Source organism: Meles meles, chromosome 6 (genome assembly GCF_922984935.1).
Source record: "Meles meles chromosome 6, mMelMel3.1 paternal haplotype, whole genome shotgun sequence".
NCBI classification, from domain to species: Eukaryota; Metazoa; Chordata; class Mammalia; order Carnivora; family Mustelidae; genus Meles; species Meles meles.
Genome location: NC_060071.1, coordinates 46,707,573 through 46,733,839, shown reverse-complemented (window position 1 = coordinate 46,733,839; position 26,267 = coordinate 46,707,573). Strand labels below are relative to the sequence as shown.

The 26,267-nt window shown below is 46.1% G+C and overlaps 1 protein-coding gene across 7 annotated transcripts in view; it reads right to left on the bottom strand.

The window, feature by feature from the left end:
* Positions 1 to 24,218, bottom strand: part of TLN2 (talin 2) — a 424,186-nt gene extending 399,968 nt beyond the window's left edge. For all 7 annotated transcript variants that reach the window (XM_046008087.1, XM_046008086.1, XM_046008085.1 and 4 more), the window contains exon 1: positions 24,071 to 24,218. The gene's annotated coding sequence lies outside the window, so the exon portion shown is untranslated. The remainder of the gene's footprint in view (positions 1 to 24,070) is intronic.
* Between the last annotated feature and the right edge of the window lie 2,049 nt (positions 24,219 to 26,267).

Here is a 26,267-nt window from a genome sequence, read left to right as displayed (position 1 = left end):
CCCATACAAAGAGTGAGAATGAGCCAGAACTCCTACCAGCTAAGGGCAGGCTCTGATTCCAGGATACCTAAGCCACTCTCACCAGGGTAAAGGAGCAGGTATGTTGAGAAGGTCAAATGCAAATCAAATAAGCCTCTTACCCAGCTACTTAAAAAGCACCTCTTTGAAATACAGTCATTAAGGAAGACAAGGCTCTATCTCCCAATTTCCTGGGAGGGCCAGGGCCTAGCTGTAACCATCACCTTACTCCAAATTGCAAGCCAGGATAAATTTAGCAATTTGATCTTGAAGACATGAATATAATGCATTGTATCCACTGAGCTATATAAAAGAATGAGATTTCTTTCCATCTTTATAATCTCTCGCTTTGCAATGCTTGCAGCAGACTGCCTGTGATGTGCATCACATTCTAGTTCAATGCATAGTCAAAAATAAATTGTTTTCTTTTTCTTTTGCCTGTGTGGAGAACTGTTCTGGGTTGGGAAGAGATTTTGCTGCTAATTATATTTCCCCAATACGCCTCAAAGAATCACCCCTACCTTGACCCAGACCTGACCTCCCTCAAGTTATTTTTAAGCTGTTTTCAACCAAAAGGGGTATAATTATAGCTTTATGATGGGATTTACACTATGGACAGGGGAAGGGTCTCCCACAACTCACTAAGATACCACAAGATAAGATGGAACTTGGTCCTCTGAACGTAGCTTGGGGACAGTCTCTAAGATCAGCCTCCACACCCCCCAAGTACCACAAATTCCAGGGACACACTCCCAGCAGGTCACAGAGCCCCTCAGCAGGCTGGCTCCAGCCCTGAGTACCTACCAGGCCCTCTGCCAGGAAACCTGGCAGCGACCCTTCCCTCTCACTCTGGGTGACCCCCATCAGAGAAGGAATCCTGTCTTACTCTGCTTGGTACATTCCTGAGCACACAGCAAGGCATGAATGAATGGAAACCTTTAACTCTGCTCTTCTTCCTCAAAGTCGAAGTCAACACTATCTCAACATTCAGTTTGTTTCAGCTGGAAACATTTGCTCCATGAGGAAATGTTTCTCAGAGAGCTGTGTTTCAACTGTTAGAATGAAATAGTCCTTTTAAGAGAAGAATGCTCATCAAACATTTTTGCCATCACACAGCCAGCAGAAACACAGGTGAAAAACATCCGGGTTGTCTTAGCCGTGCCACTTTGCTATGATATCCCTCAGCAGGAAACCTGTCTCTCTGCAAGGCCCTCAGCCAGCTTTGGCATTTCTTCCACCTTTTTCTCCCTGAGATCTGTCCATCTCAATCTATCCCTGACAGGAACATGACTGTCAAAAGCACCCTTAAGAGAAAAAAAAAGAAAAAAAAATTTATTTATTTATTTATTTATTTATTTTGAGAAAAAGTGTTCTTAAATTGATTCAAGTCACAGCCAGAGTGTTTTTTTGCAGAGCCCAGGCTGAGGTGAGCTGGACTGTCCTATCCATCCAGACAGCAGGGCTGCGTGTCGTTAATTATTACTGAGCCCTAATGGAAATCTAACCTTATTTACCCCAACCACTTGGCCTGGGTTACCAGAACAAGCTAACCCAACACGGAATACTTTGGGAAATGACTCACCAGAATGCACATCCAAACAGCTTTTGCTGCTTATGAACTGTATAGCAGTGGTTCTCAAAACTTGGTGTGCATTAGAACATCCTAGAGAACTTATTCCAATCTGTATTCCTGGGCCCCATCCCCAGAGTTATGATTCAGTACATGGGGGGGGTGCAGCTGCCTTTCTCTTAAGTTCCCCAGTAATATTGAGGCCACGGGTCCCAAGAGCACACTTTGAGAAACTTGATGAAAGGAGCACCTCAGCCACTCGTTGAAGGAAAGTGCCGGGCCCTGGCTTCTTCTCAGACTGACAGTGGCAAGGCCAAGCCTAATGGTTCTCAAACCTAACTCCCACAGAACACTGCTATTCTATCACTGAAATCAAAGCACAGGATTTCTCTCCAGTTTTCAAAGCAAATTAAACCTCTGACATCACTGAGTGCTTGTTTCTATTATAATCTAAAAGCATTTAATTTCTGAACAAATTATGTCTTTTGTTGAGACCTTACTGCGTTCAACCAATGTGACATGTTAGTAAGAAGCAGCTGCGCAGCCTGGTTGCCACAGCCAACACAACACGGAAGAACAAGGAAATGCAGAGCACTTGGCCTCTGGCTCAAATCTGACCTTCCTAAGGCACCCCCTTTGACCACCGCAGCCGGATGCCCTGATCACCTAATAACATGGCCCTGGGCTGCCAGACCAAAGAACAGCTTCATTGCCCTCAGAACTCAACCTCCTGGACAATGTAAGATGGGTACACACATTAAATTATTTTAAACCAAGGCATTGTGTAATCGATTGCTACACTGCGTGGCAGAAACGATTACAGGCTTCTGATTTTCCACACAAGCGATTAGGCATCACAGGATCGGCTACATCCTCCCTCCCTGTGCCTCTGCACTGGAGCCCATTACGGTCCCCGACTTGAGCTAAAAAGTCTTTGTCAAGTTTCAGCCTGCCCACAGTTTAATTTTAAAAATTTAATATGCATCTGTCCCTGGGGTCCTTGGCAAGAGCATATAAACCCATGCCTTGACTGTGAACACAAACATTCTACCCATGTCCAGTGCAGAGGTCTCCCTTGTCCTGGGTGCTATAGATCATCTGAGTGGCACTTCATGCCACGAGAAACTGCCTGGTATAGCATCCCCAACGACGGGGATATTTACCAGCTTATGATTCTTCTTTCCTGACCTTTATGTGTAAGGTGGGGTAGCAAAGGAAACCAGCAGATTAAAATGGCCTATTCCATTAAAAAATAAAACAAAAAACAAAACATTATGCTAGTTTTAAAGGGGGGAAGGAGCAGGGTGGGGAGGGCCAGCACATCTGGATCCAATTATTGTAAAATTTCATAGTCTTAGGATCTTCCCTCCCAAAACCAGCAGGACACAAGGACAATGCAGAGGACAAACCAAGATCCCTGGATCCTGCCCCAGGCTTTGCCACCAGCCCAATGTGTGACCTTGGGCAGAGTTCCTGACCTCTCCAGGGCTCAGTTTCCTAGACAGTCTTTCAGGCCACAACCCCAGTACTAACTAGTAATAGGATTCAAGTGTTGATGAATTCATAAGGACCCTCACTTTTCCGCTTGATTGTATATGCAAGGATTGCAATTCTCCTGGGAGGAGACACAGCCATTGTTCCTTTCTCTGCAGGGCGTGCCGTTCCCCTCTTTACCTCCTCCCTGTCCTCCCCTCTCCCAAGCCTGGAGGCCAGTCCACTCCCCAAATTCAGCTTCTCCTCCAGAGGAGTTTCCCGAACTGGCACTGAGCTCTCCCTGACTATAATGTCTAGCACAGCAGGACTTTAGTTCCTCAAATAAGCTTCTAATTGTCTTTTCGGAAATGTGCGTGGACGCTTATTTCAAGCCATTTGGCAAGCGCCTTGGAGGGTATTTGCTCTGACACTGTGCTTGGAGAGGGAGGATTTAAGAGTCTGGAGCAACATTAGAAAAACTGCACTCCAGCTGATCTTTCCTTGGATGGAGATAAAACAACTTTTCAGGCACCCACCACGGATGGAGATAAAACAACTTTTTCAGGCACCCACCACGGACGGGTGTGATGCAAAACCCCCACAGGTCTCCAAAACTTAAAATCACAGACTTTTACACTTGGACCTCAGTCTTCTCCCTGGGGCAGTAAGAAGGTGTCCTGACAGGGTTAATGGAGGCCAAGAATTATGACACACTGGGCAGTCCCAGCAGCACTCTCCTGTCCCCAGGCATCATGCTTCCCAGATGCAATATTAACAGGACAGCGAAGGCTCCTGACAGCTGGCTGGAGACAGGCCCTGAGTCAGTAAGAACTAAGGCAGGAGGATGTGGGATCAGCATTCAATCTGGAGTCAGAAAACAGAGTTCAAATCCCTGGCCTACTACCACCTCCCTGGTTTAAAATGTTAACAGGTGTCCCTGCCCTCTACACAAGCCCTAATTTTCCCCAAATTTATTGTGTGTGCACATTCCCCCTCGGGTCTTATTAATATGCTGATTCTGAGTCAGCAGATCTGGGCAGGGCCTGGGAGTCTCAACAAGTTCCCAGGTGGAACGGATGTTGCTGGTCCATGAACCAACTTTAAACAGCAGGGACAAGATTTACGATCCAAACCCGTGTTTCCCAAACACCCCTGCTGAGAATCGCAGGAGTAACTATTAATGCACAAATCCCAGAGCCCCAACCCAGATGGGTGCAGGCTTGGTGGACTGGAAATTTAACAAGTGCTCGGGTGAGTCTTATTGTCAGAGAAGTTTGGGGAAGCCCGGTCTAACTGATCTGCATCTCTCACAGCCTCTGGAAGCCCTCGCTTCCTTTCCGTTGTTCTCTCCAGTTAAGGTTCCTTAAAGTCTACTAACCTAACTCCTGCTTCTGGGGGTCCCTGTAGACACAATGAGAGAGCTGACGGTTCTTCCAAATTTTCCCAAGTCCTGATACACATAGAAAAGGACCATCCTTGTTTTTGTTTTTGTTTTTAAAGATTTTATTTATTTATTTGACAGAGAGAGAGACAGTGAGAGAGGAAATACCAGCAGGGGGAGTGGGAGAGGGAGAAGCAGGCTCCCGGCCCAGCAGAGAGCCCAATGAGGGGCTCGTTCCCAGGACCCTGGGATCATGACCTGAGCAGAAGGCAGACGCTTAGTGACTGAGCTATCCAGGTGCCACGAAAAGGACCATCTTTGTAGGGCCTGAGTCTGGCAGCCCCCGAGGGGCTGAGGGAAGACTGAGGGTACCACTATGTCCACATATCTCTAACCCGTAATTCTGCTCCCCAACTAGAAAGCTCTGCTTCCACCTCAACCGTATCAGTCAATGAGCAAAACCAACCAGCCCAGCCCTGCAATACATCTCCCCATTGTTGTGAAGATGATCCAAAACAGAAAAAGAAAAATAAACACATCAAACTCCTGTCTTGAGGTTGTCTCTAAGGGCCAACGCAGAGGGGGGAAAGCATATACACCCACTTACTCACCCTCTCTAACAAATTACAGATAATATCCATTAGACCAGAAGCCCAGTCTGCCTGACATTTGTTATCTCACTGAATCCTTGCACCAAATCCTTGATTTGTCTGTTTTACTGAGGACACAAAGGCTTGCAGGGGGAAAGGCCTGCCTCAGGTCACATAATCAGCGGTGGCCACTGTGTTACAGGCTCTTGCATGTGACCTTTGCAACACTCATCCCTGTTCTGGTTTGCTTGAATGCCTCCTGCTGACATGCATCCTGCTGGGTCCTGCTTTCCATGAGGACAGCACCCAGGTGTCCATTGTTCCAGGCTGTACCAACCATGGACCTCAGAGACACTCAGAAAAATAGCTGCCAACCTGATGAAGGTGATACAAGCTGCCTCCAAAACCGTAACAAGCTTATGGGTGCTCCCTGGTTTAAAAGACTCCCAACTGATAAAATATCAACTTATAAGACATAAGATAGAGATAGAGAAAAGATGGAGATAAGATGGAGAAAAGATGGTGGAAAGGGAGTCAGAAGGCCTGACGGACTCTTCCCCTGTTTCTGCCACTTTGCTCTCACACGGGGACAAGCCACTTGACCTCTCTCTATACCTCAGTTTCTCCATCAACTTGATGCTTTAATTCATGCCCCAAACCTCTCTGAACTCCCACCAGGTGCTGGATGTGGAGCTAAGAAGAAAACGATCTGGGGGCACCTGGGTGGCTCAGTGGGTTAAGCCTCTGTCTTCAGCTCAGGTCATGATCCCAGGGTCCTGGGATCCAGCACTGCACGGGGCTCTCTGCTTAGTAGGGAGCCTGCCTCCCTCTCTCTCTCTCTCTCTGCCTGCCTCTGCCTACTTGTGATCTGTCTGTCAAATAAATAAATAAAATCTTAAAAAGAAAAAAAAATAAAGAAAGAAAGAAAGAAAGAAAAGTAAACGATCTGGAGGAATGAATGAGAGGCCAAATCCATTCCTCGGCATCCCATGCCAATCCCGCTCCTCCCACCCCACTGAACAGCAACAGAGATAAAGCACAGAGAATGGTTTTCAAACAAGTATGAAACAAAAGAGGTCCTGGGGGATCGTCAGCATCACAAAAGGACGCTTTACTTAGCAAACTAATTCACAAAAAGGATGGCTAGTGTGACAAGTTCCCCTGATACATTTTTTTGAGTCAGGTTACTGAAGCACTAATAGGACAGTAAATGTCCTCATTTTTAGGTGTGCAGTTTTATTGATTTTAACAAACACACGCAGTTCCTGCTGTGGTTTTTAAAATAGTTTATTTCTCACTTTTCAAGAATGCATTGTATAAAGTGACGTCGCATGGATAGTCCAATGAAACAAAATTAATTTCCACTCCTCTTTCTAAAAGTGAAAGTCCCCACTGTGCCAGAAGGAATAACAGAATTGAAAATCTTGTCTGGAGGGGTGGAGGGGTTGGGGGGATCAATCTGCAGAAACATCTGTTAGACATGGAGCATCGACTACCAAGATCTATTAGTCCATGCAACTGAATCTCCTTTAGCGATAAAATAATTCCCTCCTCCCAACCCTCCCCCTCACATTTACCAATTTTTTTTTTAATATGCACACAGAGCCCAAGAACATAAACATACTTCTACCAAAGGTCATCCTTAACTGAGCAGTTTAAAACCACAAAGCCTCCTTGAATTAACTCCAAAAATCTGTAAGTCTCGCATACTATCAATCTTCCAAAGAAATTTACCTGGACAAAGAACATAACTTTTGTTTTAAGACTTATCTTAAAATGAACTGTGTGTGCTTATGTAAAAAAAAAGGAAAGTGATTATTCAAATAGAATTCTAAAAATCTATTCAAAATACAACTCCACTGCAGAATTAGGTCCTTGTAACTTGAGACTAAACGACAGCATTCCTAGGCAGAAAATGGGAACAATGCAATCATTCTAACAGTGTTTATAACTTTACTATGAGGCTGGTAAGAAGCAGAACTGATTTCCAATCCTTGGCTCAGTGGCACTCAAAACTTCCACGTACCTAAGAATCTTCTGATCACAAAAACTCCACATTCTTGGACCCCATGCGGACCTACCCAATGAGGATCTCTGAGGACTAGGCAACAATAGTGTTTAATCTAGGTAATTCTGAGCGTGGAGGCTAAGGACCACATCCTAAGGGATAGAGCCCTAGCTAAGTGAGCGTGTTTTGTTATGTAACCACTACAATGATGTTAAGATGGTAACAGAACTTGGACATTGATCCTGAGTATGTGTTGAATCTGTAGGCTAATCGCCACGGCTTAGAAATGTTCACTCTAGGCAGAGGGGCTGGTCATTGTAATATCAGCAGATAAAACCACACAGGGACAATTTTTCATTAATGAGCGGCTGCCCGCTCCAAGTGAGCTCCCCAGATCAGGAGCGCGGAATTACAAAGAAATCTCTGGGGCTGGGGCCCAGGAATCATGTTTTAACATTTCTCCAGGTGATTCTTCCATATGGTGCATGCTCCAGCATGTTTTAGTTAATGCAAATACATTTTATAATGAGAAATACTTAATAATCACAATTTCTTCTTGCCTTGTCCTCCCGCTGGTTTTATCTTTGCTTTGTTACTAAAGGATGGGAGGTTTGTAACCACACCCTCTCAAGTTAACCCCACCCCTTCCCCACTGTGGTGCAAAATGTATATATGTAGCACAGAAAGTTTGAGCTAGCTTTATTTCCCCCTAGCTAACGGACAATTAGCACCGCCTGGACAGCCAAAGAGCTCCCACCAGACCCATCAGTTTGGTGGCAGGGGTAATTATGAAGGGACATCCCCTCGGGCTTTCAGGGCCCCTGGGTTCCAAGGAGTACCTTTCCACCTTGCCTCCCAAGGCCTCCCATGAAAGCCAGCTGACAAGTCAAATGGGCACTTGGTGGTGTGGCTGCGTTACTCCCACCTAAAATATTGGGTTTATGGTAGAGTGCACTTGTTCTCACATTTTGGAACACATCACAATTTCCAGGGGAAATTAATAAAAATACAGATTCCTTGGTTGCAACTTTGGCTTCTGATTCAGTAGTATTCCAGAAGGTCTCCTAAACCTGTATTTTAACAAGCTTCCCAGAAGATTCTTATACATAGTGAGGTTTGAATCCCAAATGTTACGGGAGACACCTACGCTATAGAGTAGAAAATCTGAGCTTAAGTCAAACTCACCCAGTATTTGGTGTGTAAACCTTGGAAGACCTCAGCTTCCTCAAAGTAGAAACAACACCCACCTCACAAGGCTGTTACAGTGGCAATACACATACAAGGCCTTCCTGAAATGCCAAGCGCCAAAAACAGGGGAATAAAACTGGTGGGTGCAGAATCCCACAAAGATCACCAATGAGGGTCCCCCTTGCCTAAAAAGGTAACTTCAATAAGAAGCATTCCACGTCAGATTCAACTTCTGAGACACAGGTCAGTCTGACAATCTGTGATGTGCACGGACTCATGACCCCTCAAAAATGGTAATGTTGGAGTCCTAACTCCCCAGGACCACCAAATGTGGCCTTATTTAGAAATAGGACCTGTACAGAGGTGATCAAGTTAAAATGAAGTCATTAGGGTGGGCCCTCGACCTTTGTGACTGGTGTCCTTACAAGAAGGAGAAACGTGGACACAGAAACAGACTCACATGAGGAGAAGACAGCCATCTATGAGCCAAGGAGCAAGGCCTGGCACCGATGTGCTTCCTTCATAGCCCTGGGAAGAAACCAACCCTGCCAGCACCCAGATCTCGGACTTCTGGTTTCCAGAACCGCCACCATAAATTTCTGTTGTATAAGTGACGGATCTGTGGTACTTTGTTACAGCAGCCCTAACAAACTCAAACAATCTGTCAGCTTCCAGTTCAAGAGCAAAGTGCCCTGCTGCTGTTCCATTTGTGGGGGGGCACTCGGGCCCTGACGCGTCTCAGATTCCACAGGGCTTGCTCTAATATCTTCACCAAGTACATTCCTAAAAGCTCCATGTGAACTACTTATCAGGTTAGTGAGAGAGCCAGCTCTGGGGGGAGGGGGGGTGACGGTGAGGGGGGCATCAGTGCAGGCTCAGCGGTGGAGTCCTGAGCCTGTAGCAACCCTCACAAAAATCAGACCTCCAAAACATCTGCCAGTTTACCAGCAAGAACCAGCAAGTGATTAACATCCTCATAAAACTGTCCCGACCTGTCCCCTCACAGCCAACTCACGCCCCCTCTTCCTTCTGTCAGAGTGGTGCCCACAGTCCGCGCCCAGCACCAGCTGCTCTGAGAGCTGGAGAACCAACCACCCTCGGCACTCAGATGCCTGGGGATGCCAGTCAAGAGGACCACAAAAGGGGTGCCTGGGTGGCTCAGTGGGTTGAAGCCTCTGCCTTCAGCTCAGATCGTGGTCCCAGGGTCCTGGGATGGAGGCCTGTGTTGGACTCTCTGCTCAACGGGGAGCCTGCTTCCTCCTCTCTCTCTGCCTGCCCCTCTGCCTACTTGTGATCTCTCTGTCTGTCAAATGAATAAATAAAATCTTAAAAATGAATATATTCTAAAATATAAAAAATAAAAAAGAGGACCCCAAAGGCCCTCAAGCAGATGATTTTCTCAAACTGAACGCACCTTTCTTTCTCCCCGTTAGTAGGACAAAACACATGGGGGAAATGCCCCTAAAGAAAATAAAAGGCCCTTTTTATGTGCGTTAAAACCCTAGAAGGTCTTACCCAGTAACCACAGAGGGTGCGGGAGAGCAAGCAGTAGACAGAGCCCGTTGGGATGGCTGCCCTGCCCCAGAAAGGAGCGGTGTCTGTCCAGCGTGCAAGGCCTATGGGATGATTTTACCTCCGACACACCCTTCTTGGGCAACCTCTCCTAGGAGCCTCCCTAGGGTAATTTTTAAAAGCCACAGGTGCCCAGGTCTCACTCTCAGGGATTCCAATTCCATGAGTCAGGTGGGGTTTAGGAATAGCGGTTTTTATTTAATTCCAGGATAACTGACATACAGCATTATAACAGTTTCAGGTGTATGAGAGTGATTCAACAAATCTATACATGACTCCTTACTCTTTTTTTTTCCTTATTATTAAGATTTTTTATTTATTTATTTGACAGAGAGAGATCACAAGTAGGCAGAGAGTGAGAGGGAAGCAGGCTCCCTGCTGAGCAGAGAGCCCAATGCGGGGACTCGATCCCAGGACCCTGAGATCATGACCTGAGCCGAAGGCAGCGGCTTAAACCACTGAGCCACCCAGGCGCCCCTCTTTTTTTTTTTTTTTTTAAGATTTTATTTATTTATTTGACAGAGAGAGAAATCACAAGCAGGCAGAGAGGCAGGTAGAGGGGCGGGGAAGGAGGCTCCCTGCTGAGCAGAGAGCCTGATGTAGGGCTCAATTCCAGGACCCTGAGGGGATCATGACCTGAGCCAAAGGCAGAGGCTTAACCCACTGAACCACCCAGGCACCCCATGACTCCTTACTCTTAATCCCCACCACCCAGTTCACCCATCCCCCCAACCACCTCTTTTCTTTAGAGCTAAGAGTGGGGGTTTTTTGTTTGCCTCTTTCTTTGGTCTCTGTTTTGTTTCTTAAATTCCACATCTGAGTGAAATCATACGGTATTTGCTTTTCTCTGACTGACTGACTTCACTTGGCATTACACCCTCTAAGGAACAGCGTTTTTAACAGCTTCTCTGGTGATTTGGACGCACACTCAGGGCCAAGAACCAGAGCCTCAATTAAAGTCAGGGTCCCGCCAGACATCCCAAGAAAAGGAAAAAGCACCTGGTGGTGGTCAGGAAGGTTGGGTTCCAGTGCCAGCTTTGCCAAGGGGCCCCACTAAATCTCATCCTTCTGGACTCTGGTTCTTTCCCTGTCAAAGGGAAAGGCTGACCTAGAACCATTCGGACCTCTGGTTTTCAAACAATTAACTTTCCTAGAATCACTCTAAGATCTCCTATGAAGACATATGCCCTTCCTTCTTGGGCGCCCTAAACCCAACTGCTTTGAGCTTGCACTTCAGGCTGCCCTTGGCTAAAACCTTACCCTTTAATCCTGCTGGGAAGGGCCCGGGAGTGACAGGTGCCCAGCCCAATAGAAAGCCCTTCAAGGAGAAAATTAAGCCTCTTAAAGCGCCCTGATGTAATCTCTCAAACCCAGAAATAATCCACACACCTCTGGGAAGATCTGCCATGCATGACTTCGGGCCACACTCAGGAGATATCTTCGCTTACATCAAACTGGGTCCTCCATCCCAGGGTCACATATTACAGGTGGTCTTACAGCAATGCAAACAGAGAAGCCAGGGGTTGTCACTTAAACACACGAAGCCCTGGGACTCCCTAAACTGGGTGCTTGAGAGAGCAGCACTGAGGGAATCAGGGAACGCGGCCATCCATCCACAGGCTCCCTCTGCATGGGCTCAAATGCAGCAGGACACAGAGGAGACATCTCTCCACGCAGTCAAGTGCACAGTGGGGATGAGTGATGAACCAAACAACCCACCAGAACATCAAGGTCAATGATAAACACTTCAGACAAGTGAATTTGCTGTCTTCAACCCAGTGACACCAGCCACCCAGAGGATGGCTTAAGTGCCCCTCCTTCCGAGATAAAAATGAGAGGGGCAACCATGTGTCTGCAGCTCACTATCCTTCGCAGGCACCTTCCATCACTCAACAAGGAGTTAGCAAGGAAGGGCTTCCTTCATTCACTTGAACCTCTAATGCTTACCACCTGCTCTAAAAAGCACTGGCCGCATGAGACACTGCTTTTCCACTTCTGTGCTCTCTTCTTTAGCTCAAACCTGGGGAAGATTTCCGTTTCCTCATCTAAGGCTAACCTCTGTAACCAGCAAGTTTTCCTCATCGATGACTCATTAAAAATTTCTGTGAACTCCTATGTGCAAGCCATTGCTCTAGACACTTGGGGATGCGGTACCAAGTAGTTTCCCTCATGAGCTTCTATCCTAGTGCCATGGGGTAGACAATAAATGAATCACGTATCAGGGAATGATAAAAGACATGAACACAAAAAAGGAAGAGGTTTGAGAGCAGGGACTAGAGGGTGCCAGAGAGACCTCTGCGGAGGAGACACTGGGGGCAACTGGCAAACAGAATGAAGGGTGAGAGAGCACCTCCAACCTTAGGAGCAGGACGGATGAGGAGATCCAGCAGGAGAGCTGGATGGAGGCAGAGCACCCAGGTATAGGAGAACCGGAGGAGAATGGTGGAATGGAAGCCAGGTGAAGAAAGTGTCCCAGAGGGCAATCAGCTGGCTAACCGCTGCTGAGAGGCTGCAGAAGGTGACAGGGAAGAGCTGGCCACTGGACAGCACTGGGACCTGAAGACGTGTGGATTCAGTGAAGGGGTGGGGCAAAAGCCAAACTGGAGTGGGTTCAAGACAGAATGAGCAGGGAGGAAATGGGGCAGGACTCATGGCAATTCTTTCAGAAAGGTTTACTATTAGGGAGGCGAGAAGAATGGAAGAAGAGTTGACTCAGGGATGGGTTCAGGACTGTGCTGTGGTTGCTGCTACAGCATCTCTCTCTCGGAGGATTATCCATCAGAGAAGGAAAAGTGATCATGCAGAAAGGAAAGGGCATACATGCATGAGTGAAAGTCTTGCACGCCAAAAGAGAACAGGCTCCAATGCACATGTGGTTACAAGGCTCTGTGGATACAATGTGGATACAATGTTGCTCAGCTAGAGCTGGAGATAGGCTAGCAGATCTAATAGGAAGGAAGATGGTGAAACTCATTCCTAATTGCCTTTTTTTCTCCCTGAAATAAGCCAGGTCATCAGCTGAAGGCGGGGTGGGGATAGAAACATAGTGTACCCCACTGTGCCAAGAGTTCCCCTTGAGATCTGTGGTCATCAATCAAAAGAGACAGCCGATATAGATGGCTGTTTGTTTTCTCTAGCCGGGTTCCTCTGCCTCAGGCAGGAGCAAGGTAGGTAGGCAGAGGGTGGGGTTTTCCCAAGAAAGTTAGATGAAGGGAGAAAGGGTCAAGGGAGTTGAGGGTGTATGCGAGCACCTGAGCTGGGGGTAGGGGAGGTCAGAGGAGAGGAATGGGATGATGGTCAATGAAACGTGGAAGGGTCACCAGGTCAGAGGCTCTTGTAGGGTGTCGCCTAGGTGGAACTGAGTACAAGAGGGGAAAAGATGAAAGAGAAAAGGGGAGGGTCACACTGGAATGCTTGTCAAGATTTTGCTGGAGGTGCAGGTACTGGTAATGACAAGGTCCACAGCTGTGTTTTTCAAATGAAGGGCTACTGGACAGGAAAATCAGTATAGTGAGTCATAAGGAGCATTCTTTTTTAATTGAACAAATTTTAAAAGTCTAAGAATACATTATACCTAGCAAGGATAAATGATGTTTGGGGAAACTGGTTCCAGTTGTGTGTGTGTGTGTGTGTTCATATTGGGTCATCACATCAAATTGCTATCCTCTGTGGACTGGTGTTTAAAGAACAAGGACACCACGGCAGGGCTTCTCGATGCTGGCATGGCTGACATTCTAGGCCAGATAATTCCTTGTTGTGGGAGCTGTCCTAGCACCATCCCCCATCAAATGCCAGTAGCACCCCTTCCTCCCTTCAAGTGATGACCCACAGAAATGTCTCTAGACAATGCCAAATATCCTGTCTAGAAATAACCAAGGGAGGGATGCCGAAGCAGGGTAGAGGAAAAGATAACAAAGAGAGGTGGCCAAGGGACTGATGACTAGACAATCTATATAGATTTCAAGTCACCAAAAATGTTGATGGCACCATACGACTCACTGTTTAAAAATTCTGATTATCAGGGGGCACCTGGTGGCTCAGTCAGTTAAGCATCTGCCTTCCACTCAGCTCATGAGGTCCTGGGTTCAAGCCCCACATTGGGCTCCTTGCTTATGACAGAGTCTGCTTTTCCCTCTCCCTCTGCCTTTCCCTGCTGTGCTCATGTGCACACTCACTCTCTGTCACAAAAATAAATAAAAATCTTTAAAAATTCTGATTATCAGGAAAATTAATAAAGCATAATTAAGCAGGAAAAATGTTTTTAAACATGCTTACAAAATTCAGTTCTAAGGCTTTCCTGTAAATTAAGGTATATAATATAAAATGGTGAAATAAACCAAACCTATAATCCCAAAATATCTGAGCAAACAGAAGCGAACTAAGGATTACAGAAAACGAAACACACTGTATTCATCGCTATATATAGGGAGATGTTACTGTTTTGATATTTGATCATTACAGAGAAATATAAATTCTTATTTATATAAGAATGATAGCTGATAAACCCAAAGCCAGCCACTAGCAAGATTTTTATGAAAGTGTTTTCTGATTATAAAAGAAATATACACTAAATATAGAGAAATTTGGAAAATACCAAAAAGTATTTTTAAGAAATTTTAAATATCTATAACACCACCAGCCAGAAAAAATCATTTGGTTCGTTCCAATCGTGCAATATATATATATATATAAAAAAAAGAAGAAGAAGTTGAAGGGAGGAGGGACTATGGTCCAGATGAACAGAATCTTCAAATATGAGGCAACATGAGGCAGAGAACTGTAAATCGAGGCTCTATACCTTAGCTACTTATCAGAATTACCTGGAAAACTTACCCACCAATGCCAAGGCCACACCCAAACCAATGCATCAGAATCCCTAGGTGATCCCAATGAGTGGTCATCGGGGAGAACCCTACAAAAGAGATTCATCCTACAAACTGAAGCAAGATCTCCTTCATGAAGATTCCCTTCCCATTTCATTTTTTTAATACACCCCACTACCAATTTTGCTTTGCTTATAACTTATATGTGAAATCATTAGAAAATAAAAAGCACTAAAATTAAGTGGCTAAAAATAGAACAAATGTTTATCTGCTAAAGAATTTTAGAATCAGGGGAATCAGTGGGGAGGGAAGCCTTTCGGGGAAACTTCTCTTGAGCTTGGGGTCATCTGCGCCTCTAAGGCCATACACACAAGTGAGGGTCCCTGGGGACAGCCAAGCACGCACGTGCCACTGATAAGCACTGTTAGAAATGTGTCCCCTCCAGCGGTATGTAGAAGAATGAAACTCGACCATTCTCTTACACCATTCACAAAGATAAACTCGAAATGGATAAAAGACCTCAACGTGTGAGACAGGAATCTATCAGAATCCTAGAGGAGAACATAGGCAGTAACCTCTTGGATATCAGCCACAGCAACTTCTTTCAAGATAAGTCTCCAAAGGCCAAGGAAACAAAAGCAAAAATGAACTTTTGGGACTTCATCAAGATCAAAAGCTTCTGCACAGCAAAGGAAACAGTCAACAAAACAAAGAGGCAACCCACGGAATGGGAGAAGATATTTGTGAATGACAGTACAGACAAAAGGTTGATATCCAGGATCTACAAAGAACTTCTCAAACTCAACACACACAAAACAGATAATCATATCAAAAAATGGGCAGAAGATATGAACAGACACTTCTCCAACGAAGACATACAAATGGCTATCAGACACATGAAAAAATGTTCATCATCACTAGCCATCAGGGAGATTCAAATTAAAACAACATTGAGATACCACCTAACACCAGTTAGAATGGCCAAAATTAGCAAGACAGGAAACAACGTGTGCTGGAGAGGATGTGGAGAAAGGGGAACCCTCTTACACTGTTGGTGGGAATGCAAGTTAGTGCAGCCACTTTGGAGAACAGTGTGGAGATTCCTGAAGAAATTAAAAATAGAGCTTCCCTATGACCCTGCAATTGCACTGCTGGGTATTTACCCCAAAGATACAGATGTAGTGAAAAGAAGGGCCATTTGTACCCCAATGTTTATTGCAGCAATGGCTACGGTCGCCAAACTGTGGAAAGAACCAAGATGCCCTTCAACGGATGAATGGATAAGGAAGATGTGGTCCATATACACAATGGAGTATTATGCCTCCATCAGAAAGGACGAATACCCAACTTTTGTAGCAACATGGACAGGACTGGAAGAAATTATGCTGATCGAAATAAGTCAAGCAGAGAGAGTCAAGTATCATATGGTCTCACTTATTTGTGGAGCATAACAAATAACATGGAGGACATGGGGAGATGGAGAGGAGAGGGAGTTGAGGGAAACTGGAAGGGGAGATGAACCATGAGAGACTATGGACTCTGAAAAACAACCAGAGGGTTATGAAGGGGCGGCGGGAGGGGGTGGGGTGGGGTGGGAGGTTGAGGAACCAGGTGGTGGGTAATAGGGAGGACACGTACTGCATGGAGCACTGGGTGTGATGCCAAAACAATGAACACTGTTATGTTGTAAATAAGCAAATAAAAATAAATAAATTAATTAAAAAAAAAAAAAAAAAAAAAGAAATGTGTCCCCTCTGGAGGCAGTGAAACAAACACTTGTTGAAATTAATGGTTACTGCACTTAATTTCCTCAAAAAAAAAAAAAAAAAATGCACTAATGACCAGATTACAATGCAATTTAAGCAGCATCATCTGGTCACCATTTTCTTCAAACGCCCTTCACATGTAGCAACTTTTTATTAAAAGAAATCAATGACTTCAAATCTTGCTATGCATGCATGTTGAAAGACCAAAACCAAAAACCAAACAATCCCTAACAGTCCTCTCCACTCTCTCATGAGAATCCATTACCAAATATTTAAAAAAATACTCATGAACTTTGACTTCTACTGTGGAGTAAACATCCATCCATTTACCCATCACTAAACCCCAAACACATACAACAGAGGCAGACAACAACTAAATAACATAACCCAAATACTGATTTCTCCCTGCTTGGTAAAACTGATAAAACTGAGTTAACTTGCCTCGATTGGCATTCTAACTTTCATCCAGGACAGGGTAGAGCACTGGCTAGACAGGAGCACAAGATCTGCAAATTGGGAAGCTGGTGTCTCTAAACCAGCAGTTCTCAAAGTATGGTCCATGACCTGCAAGGTCAGCATCACTGGGGAGCTTATTATAAATGCAAATCACCAAACCCCACCCAAGACTCACCGAGTCTGAAAACTGGACAATCTGGCTTTTAACAAGCCCTGCAGGTGATTCTGATGCATTTTAGCTGGGGAACCACTGGTGTACCTAAACCATGATTTTTTTTTAAGATTTTATTTATTTTATTTGACAAACAGAGATCACAAGTAGGCAGAGAGAGAGAGAGGAAGAAGCAGGTTCCCTGCAGAACAGAGAGCCTGATGTGGGGCTCGATCCCAGGACCTTGGGATCATGACCTGAGCCGAAAGCAGAGGCTTTAACCCACTGAGCCACCCAAGCGCCCCTAAACCATGATTTTTAAATTGTGCAGCAGAGTCCTGGCTTGCAGTGGGTTGAGATTCTGAGTCTCCCACCTGAACTCACAGCGTCAGTTATTATGGCTCTTTCTTCTTTCTTTTTTTAAGATTCTATTTATTCATTTATTTGAGAAAGAGACAGAGACCAAGATGACGATAGAGAGCAGGAGCAGGGAGGAGAGGGAGAAGCACACTCCCCACCAGGACCCTGGGACCATGACCTGAGCTAAAGGCAGACACATAACCAACTGAGCCACCCAAGTGCCCCCAGAGGATGGACTTCTTAAAATGTGGATGGAGTTGCTACTGCTTTTCAAAGTTTCACTTTAGTGGTAACTGCTAAGAATTCATAAATTCCATCAAGTTTCAAAATCACACTAAGAGGCCAGATTATAAATGATTCAGGTGGAGCAGTCAGGAAGCTAAGAGTCATGTAGGAGACCTGAGTTCAAATGCCAGCACAGCCATTAAACAGGCTCTCCGAGCCTCAGATAGGAAAACCAAGCTTCAGGATATGCTGCTGCTATCTGAGAACACTGCCATTGGCCAGACCTTCACTCAGCTGGGATCAGAGAAAGTCAAGGAAAAGGAGAGTGCTTGCCAAGAGCTTTTCTTTTTTTAAGATTTTATTTATTTGTTTGTTTTGTTTGAGAGAGAGAGAGAGAGAAAGATACCGCACCCATGAATGGTGAGGAGGGACAGAAGAAGAGGGAGAAGCAGAGTCCCTACTGAGCAGGGAGCCCAACAATGCAGAGCTCAATCCCAGGACGATGAGGTCATGTCCAGAACCCAAGGCAGATACTTAACTGACTGAGCCACCCAGGCACCCCACTAAGAGCTTTTTTACCCCCCCTTATTTTATTTATTTAATTACTTATTTATTATTTTTATTAACATATAATGTATTATTTGCCCCAGGGATACAGGTCTGTGAATCAACAGGCTTACACACTTCACGGCACTCGCCATAGCGCATAGCCTCAGAGCTTTCTTGGTTTCTTAATCTCACTACGCCCGGGGGGGGGGGGGGGGGGGGGGGGGGGGGATAGAGGTAAATAGCTTTTCCTGAAGCCATCCTTGACAATGAAGGCACTGACTCAAAACTGGGAAATCTCAGGATGTCAGGAGATAATTAATGGAAAGTTTCCAAAGAGATAAAAGATTGCTGCAGAAGGCATCAGAAAAAGCAGCTGAGATACTGCTCATCTTTTGTTTCCAAAACGGTCCCAAACAAGTTTCATATTCATGAACCAAATACCATTTTCAAGTGTTTCCATATAGAAAAGCTTTTGTGCTTGAGCAAGTAAACCCATCAAGGTGTATATGGACCAAGTTAATCACCCCTGCTTCCCGCTGTCAATTTTAAACAATTTCGAGTTTTGTGTGTCCTTACTCATCATTCTCCCAGGTTATACGAATAGGACTTCTTTTTTAAATAAGAAATAGGATCACACTACATATGATACTCTGTAACTTGATTTTACTTCCGTTTAAAACATCATGGATATCCCTTGCAAAATCCAAAATAAATGCTATTATTATTCATCCTACTGATGGACATTTCAAGTTGCTTGTTCATTTACTTTAATAACCCTACAATGAACATCTTCACGCACAGGTCCTTGCATGCTGATGATTTTCCTCCTGTAAGACAGGACTCTAAATACGGGATTGCTAGTGCATATGGCAGCAGGTTCCCAACTTACAGAGAAATTGTCTGCTCTCCCTAAATCTTACAACAATTCATACTTCTACAAGAGTCTGTGAGTTGCCCCCCAATACATCTAAGAGAAGATGCTACCAATTTTTTAAAAAGTGGGTCAATTGGATGGACAGAAAAGGTAATATCTGTTTTAAATGTGCGTTCCCCTGACCACTGTGGAGGTTAAAAATCTTTTCACATGTTTATTGACCATTTACATCTCTGCTTCTGGGAACACTGTTCATATCCTCCGTTCATCTTTCTTTTTTAAAAAAATATTTTATTTATTTATTTGACAGAGAGATCACAAGTAGGCAGAGAGGCAGGTGGAGAGAGAGGGGGAAGCAGGCTCCCCGCTGAGCAGAGAGCCTGATGCAGGGCTCAAACCCAGGACCCTAAGATCCTGACCTGAGTCAAAGGCAGAGGCTTAACCCACTGAGGCACCAGGACGGCCCTCTGTTCATCTTTCTACGGTGTTGTCCTTCAAATCTATTTAATCACACACTCTTTTTCCCCCACCCCATCTATTAGCTATGTAAAGTACAAATGAGTATCATCCCCTAGGAAGTCAGCATGTGAGGTTAGGGCAGGGGCTGTCTTAGCATGAAGCGTATCGTAAGCCCTCAAAACAAGTGCTGAGTAAGTGAATAGAGAGACTTAAGAGAATTTTTTCGTTAAGATTGGAATTAGAAGAGTAAAAAGGAAATACAAATATTCGTTTCTTTTCCTACAAATTCAGAACAGCATCACTTTGGCTGAAATTAAATCATTGGTTAAGAGAAACACAAAACCATGTTCTTGGCATTGACTCTGAAAATCCACTGTGAAATGGGTGGCAACTGAGCCCAGTCTTAATTCATAGTTCTGGGTAAAGAAAGCCTCTCACAACCAAAGCATTTTGTACCCAGCCTTGTCTACCAGCTGTCATTCAAATGGCACCTGCCACTGAGCCAAAGATTGTTAGGATGGTGATGGACAGGAGAAGCCTACCTTAAGCATTTTGTTTCTTTTTTGGTTTTTTGCCTCCACCCCCTCCAAGACTTTGTGCCTTTTAAAATCCCCCACTTATTGAGGAGGGGGCTGTGAAGGAGGCCTACAGGGGGAGTTCGACAGAGTTCAGATTCCTTAACTCTTTTAACTTTAGGCAAAACATCTGGTTAAACCCACCATTTATCCCCATTATTTGTAATAGTTCTGTTTGGCTTATGTTTTAACCAGTCTCCTTATTAAATATAAAAGTAATAGGATTAAGAAGTTCTGGGGGAAAGCACTGTAATTAAAAAGGCACCAGTTGGGTAAGTTAAGCCGAAATTTTGGCTCTGCTTATTACGTTTTCCTTCTTGTCTTTAAAATGTTTTTTGTACCCAATAAAAATAACTTTGAATTATTTAACTCTTTTTAAAAACTTCCTGTGTTGGCCAAACACCACTCAAAATCTCCAAGAAAACATTATGACTCAAAAGTTCTGAATCAATAATGTTACAGATCACAAGTTTCTGACACTGACCCAAGAGTTTGGACATGCGCACATACAACACAACACACACACCACAACACACACATCACATAGCCCAGTAAATGGACAGGCAAAGCTCCAAAACCCACAGGCGTTTTCTACCCTTTTGTAGTTATAAAATCCTCTTAACAACAACAACAAAAATCCAGGAACTTTGATCAAGTTGCAAAGTTATAAGATGAATCAGGCAAGAGGCAACAAAGCACAATTTATACAATTTTGTTAGGAGAGGCCTAAGAATCTGATAAATATGAAGGTAGTAAATTTGGGAATGAGGATTGAAGGATTTGCAACTTTTCTTTAATTTTTTATTTCAGCTTTATTAAGAAAAGTTTTAAAAAATTTAATTTGCATTGTATTAACATTTAGCACATGAACACAGTATGTGACATATATGTAATTACAAAACATAATGCTAAAATGAATAAAGGCGTATCTAGATGTGCAGATTTTTTTTCTGACCATAGTTGGTAAAAACTTAGATTGTTCACCATCTGTAACCACCTTTAACTATTCTTGGGAACTAATAATCTGCTAGGATTGATGCATGGGGGTGAAGGGAATCAGTATAATTTTGAGGTACAAAACACAGAAACTGGACTAGAGATCTCCATCTCCCCCCATCATTTACACACATACATACATACACACACACACACACACACACCCCTCTTTGTAAAACTTGACTTTCAGTGAAAATACTCTAGGAAAGAAATAGTGTTCGGTTTGAAAAACCCTAAACTAGGAGGTTTAGCAGTAAGCTAATTCAAGACACACCTATAAGCCTAAGCCTGTAAAGTGTATCCCCATAACTCATTTAACAGTTTTAAAAATTTGCTTTCCTTTTGGAGGTAGAACCACAACATCAGTGTCAAAAAGACACTTTAATTAAAACTGTTTTGTATCTCCTTGATAACCTGAGTGGGTACAAAGGCAGAGAAAAATCAGTGACTTCCCGAATCTGAAGAGCCTGGTTTTTTTGTGATTCAAGGTACCAGGACTAAGATTAGGAACTTTACAAAATAGATGGTTTTCTGCAACTGATTTGATTCTCTCCTAAATCAACTATGCTAATTTTAGATAAATGTATCTTGGGCTCTGGGTGTTTTCCACAATTCCAGGGCTGAAAGAAAGAGAAAAGGAAGGAAGGAAGGAAGGAAGGAAGGAAGGAAGGAAGGAAGGAAGGAAAGAGAGAGTGAGCATTCATGCAGGTAACCCTCAAGGCCACTTGTCACATCCACCACCCCTGCACAGTGTTTTCATAGATCTCCCAAATCAGTAACCGGAAGATAAATCTTGGAAACGCAATGGCTGACAACCACACTGGAGGCACTTAATGAAGTGGACTATGGAAGGACCAGCCTAACCCCCGACATCACAGGCGCATCCCAGATGAAAGCTTCACACCCCTCTGCCTTTTTCTGTGATCCCTTGAAGACTCTCCAATGATGAAGCCCCAAAGTGCTGACATGACCTCAATACTATGGCATCGTTTCAATAAGAAGCCAAGGAGAAATGCTGGCATGTTTCTGCATTCAGCTGATTGTAGGTCAGCAAACACGCCCTTCCTCTGCCCCTTCACAAAGGAGCGATCACAATCGACTGTATTTCAAAAGAAAAGAATGCCCACGGCCCCACTCCTGAGAAGTCGCCAACTCCAGGCTCAGAAGGGAGGAGGATAGCGCGCGCAACCTGACGAATGCCACAGCTCAGCACGCCCAGGTACTATCAAAGCCAAAGTACGCAATGGAGCACCAGCGTGCTTGTAATTTATGTGCATCTGGGGCCCCATTTCTCGGGACGTCATCCCTACCCTCCTCTTTGTGTCTTGCACAACATCAAACACCTCAGCTCAAGCTTCTCTCATCTTCTGTTAATGACCGGAGGATCGTTTTCACCACGAGACGCAGGGATTCTGAAACAACTCTCCCCCCCTCTCCCATCACCTCGACTCTTCACGGACGGCACAAATTCAAGTTTCCCCCACGCGTCACCTGAAGCCCCAACTTCTAGAAACGCCCCACCCCCACCCCCACCCCATCTCGCCTCCAAGAGCTGGCATCGCGGCGAAAGCCGAGCACGCAGCCGCGGGCGCTGCTGCTGTCGCCACCGCAGTCAAGGAGGCTCGGGGAGGCTCGGGCCGTTCTTCGGCCCCTGGGCGACCGCAGGCCAGGCCCTCGCCCCGGGCCGCCAGTCGGCTCCCCACCTCTCCCGCAGGGACAGAGCTCCCGCGCCCTGCGGAGCGCCCAGGCGAAGCCCGGCGCCGGGAGCACGCTTCGCACCAGGCGCCCGGCCGGGGGACGCCGCCAAGCGCACGGCTCGGGCGGAGCGCCGGGGCGGCCGCGGCGGCTGGGGAGAGGGGCGTGTTCCCTGCGCCTCAGAGCCCGCACGCCGAGTCTCAGCGGGACAGGGAGCGGGGGTAGCCAGGCGCGCAGCCCCTGACGGAGGCTCTGGGCCCTCCACCCCGGCCGGGCCGGCCTGGCGACGCGCTGCAGCCCGCGCGTCCCTGCGGGAACAGCCTCCGTGCGCGCTCTGCGCCGCCGCCTCCGCGCCTGCCTCGGCGCGCAAACTTTCCCGGCGAAAACCCCTCCGGCCTCTCCTGCGGGGGCGCCGCACTGTCCCCGGGACCCCAGAAACTGCACGCCCCTTCCCTCCGCAGCCAAGACCCACTGAAAATATGGCGCCCTCGAGCGTCGTTCCTCGGTCCCCTCAGGGAATCCCTAAATGCCCAGTCCCCAGGACCCTCCGGCTCCCAGTGAGCGCCAAACTGTAGCTTGCGGGGCCAAAGAAGGAAAGGGCGCCGCTCGCCCAGTGCGAGGCCAGCGGCACTAAATCCAAATCCTGCTCTCGCACTCGGGCGGGCGCTGCCCAGGTCCCTCAGCAGCCAGCAGTTTAGCTGGTGGCGAGACTGCCAAGGGGAGTCGTAGAATCGGCAGGTCTGGGAGTCCGGTACTGGACGAGCTCCGCGTCGGCGGGCTGTCTTTGCCTCGAGCCTCGGCCGGAGACTTGTTTGCAAAGTGGCTTTGGAGTCGGAGCGGCCAGTGCTGGAATGAAGCCGGTCCGCCCGCGCCAACTCTCCTGGCGCGGGGGCCCGGCCCGGGCCGAGGGGACACTCCATGCAGGCGGGGCCGCTTTTCAAAGCCCAGTTACCGGAAACCCAGCAGGAGCCCCGGAGGGGACTGGCTGCCCGCGGCCAGGAATCCGTTCTCAGGAGCCGGCTGCCAGCCTGTTTGAAAACCGCTGCGCCCAGGTCGAGTGCAGTGAAACATACATGTGCAATAGACAGGTGCATTAAATTTATTTTATTTTTTATTTTATTTTATTTATTTATTTATTTTTGCAAAAGCCCTCCTAGGACATCAAATCTGGGAGCTTTGCAGGTTTTTTTTCTGCATTGGCATCACTCACGAGATGCAAACGGGAGGAAAAAAACCACCCACATTTTCCTTCTGTAAAGGGGAGGGAAAAGACACGAGAAATTCATGCAACGTGCATGCAGCTGGAGGAAGAGGAAAACCCGAGTGAGCCGTGCGTCTTACCGGGGGATGCATTTACTGTCTCATTGCAGAGCGCCTGCCCCGGAGTGCAGCTGGCGTCCCCCCGCGCGCCCGGCGACCGCTCCGCTCCCGCAGCTGCCTCAGCCGCTGCCGTCGCCGCTGGCTCCGGGCGCGGAACAAGAGCCGAGGGCGAGCGCGAGCGCACGGCCCGCGAGCGCCGGGAGGGCAGGAAGCGCGTCATCACTCGGGGACGGCGCGGCCCCGCGCGGCTCCAGTCCAGCAGCGGCGCCGTGCGGCACCCGGCTTGGGCGAGCAAGGGCCCCTTCGGGGTCTCTACCCCGCGGCCTGCTGCTGGGAGAGTCCGCGACGCGAGGCGCTACGCCGGCCGCGCTGTCATGGGGATAAGGGAGCGTACAGTGACCCCGGCTTCCCCGAACTCGGGCTCAGCTGTGAGGGAGATTAGAGAGGGAGAAGAGGGGACACGGCGTCCATGGAACGGGGCACGTGGGACCGCAGAGTTCTCCCCGCGGACCACTGGCCGCCCAGGAGCGAGCTGCGTGGTTCCGACGGGAGGAGAGTGGCCGGCTGTGGGGTCCTGCCCTGACGCCGTCGGCAGGAGCCGGCAGCTGGCTGACCCTCTCTGCACGTGTTGCACATGCGACACTGAAATTGTTGGTCAGAGGTCACTTACGGTTTTTGAGAATGGCTGTAGAGAAGGGGCAGCGGGGGCTCTATTAATAAGGAAATTTTTTATTCTATTGCGTACTATGCCCTTGAATAAAGTCAGTTATATGCCTGTTACATATACACATTCATTAGGAAATGTAGGATGACATGAAACAACATGATGGTTATTAAGGGGGCAGGGAGACAAAACACAAAATACTGTGTACCATATGATCTCATTTTCTTAAACTATGATGAATGGAGAGAGGTAGAAAAGAGAACAGGAAAACAGTGGATAGATGTTAACTAGATCTCTCAGTGATTGGTGGAAATGTGGGTGATTTTTTTCTCATTTCTGATTTTTCTGTCAGAAACATCACTTTTGTAGTTTAAAAAAAAATTTTTTTTTAATACAAGACCTCTCATTTTTTTTTCCCCAGCCCAATACAGAATAACTGGGATACACCCCTCTTCCCAAGAAATAGGTAGGTAGCCCGTCTCTCCAATTAGGCATAAATGCAACTACAGCAACTTCAAAGTGTTTCAGAGCATGAAACTGCTGCTGCTATGAACTGGAGAGTGGGTTGATTTTGTAAAGTGAAACTATCATTTAGAAGTCTATTGGGACATCGGATAAGACTGGACATCCTGTAAGAACAATGGCATGTTCTTGTCTGGGCTGATAATGAACTTGATTTTATTATGACCATAGAGAATGAGTGTATTATGTATCATCAGGGTACAGCTTTGTAACTTATTGCAGAGAACAAACTTTAAAATCAAAAAGCACAATCAGAGCCAATGAATTGGCAACTTGAGATCAAGTCCTAAAAGTTGCAGGGCCCAGACTTCCTAATTACGCAGGTAAAATGTGTCTGTTCACACCTTTTTAAACAGTCACCAGTCTAACAGGATAACTGATGGTAATAGCAAGTCACTTAGGGGATGGTTACAAAGTAAATCTTCATTGATTCCTGTAAGAGATTAGTAATAAGCTCGTTGAATTAATGCCATCTAAATTGTCCCTTGGATCCTGACTAAAAGCAACAGATTTTTATAGATCAAATGCCAGGTTTATATAAGAAACTCTTCAAAACAGAAAAATTGGTTGCAACTAATGTAATTTTTCCCTTCTACTTAGTCCTCGGTTCATAGGGCCCAATGGCTTCCCATCAAGCATCTCCAATCAGTTTTCTTCCCCCAACCTAGATATAAATTTTTCCCATGACTTAATTCCTCCTTCTCAAAGCACCCTGTGCTCTTGCACTGCCTGCCAATGAGATGCCATTTAATATTAGGAGGTAAGCTCTGTCAGAGAAAAGATCTTACCTGAATCTCTGTGCCTCAAAGAGGGCCTGGCTCATAGTGGGTGCTCAATGAATACTCATTTCATGAAATAGCATGTTTGTTCACTGTCTATGTGGCTAGTTCCTAAGATGTTTGAAAAGTTATCTCTGCTATTAGACTGTCAGTATAATCCTGGCATGCTAAGTCCCTGTAGAGTCATAACCCTGGTTTAACTCAGTAATCTTACTCTTCCAAATAACAGCCAAATCCTAAGACATTTCAAGGA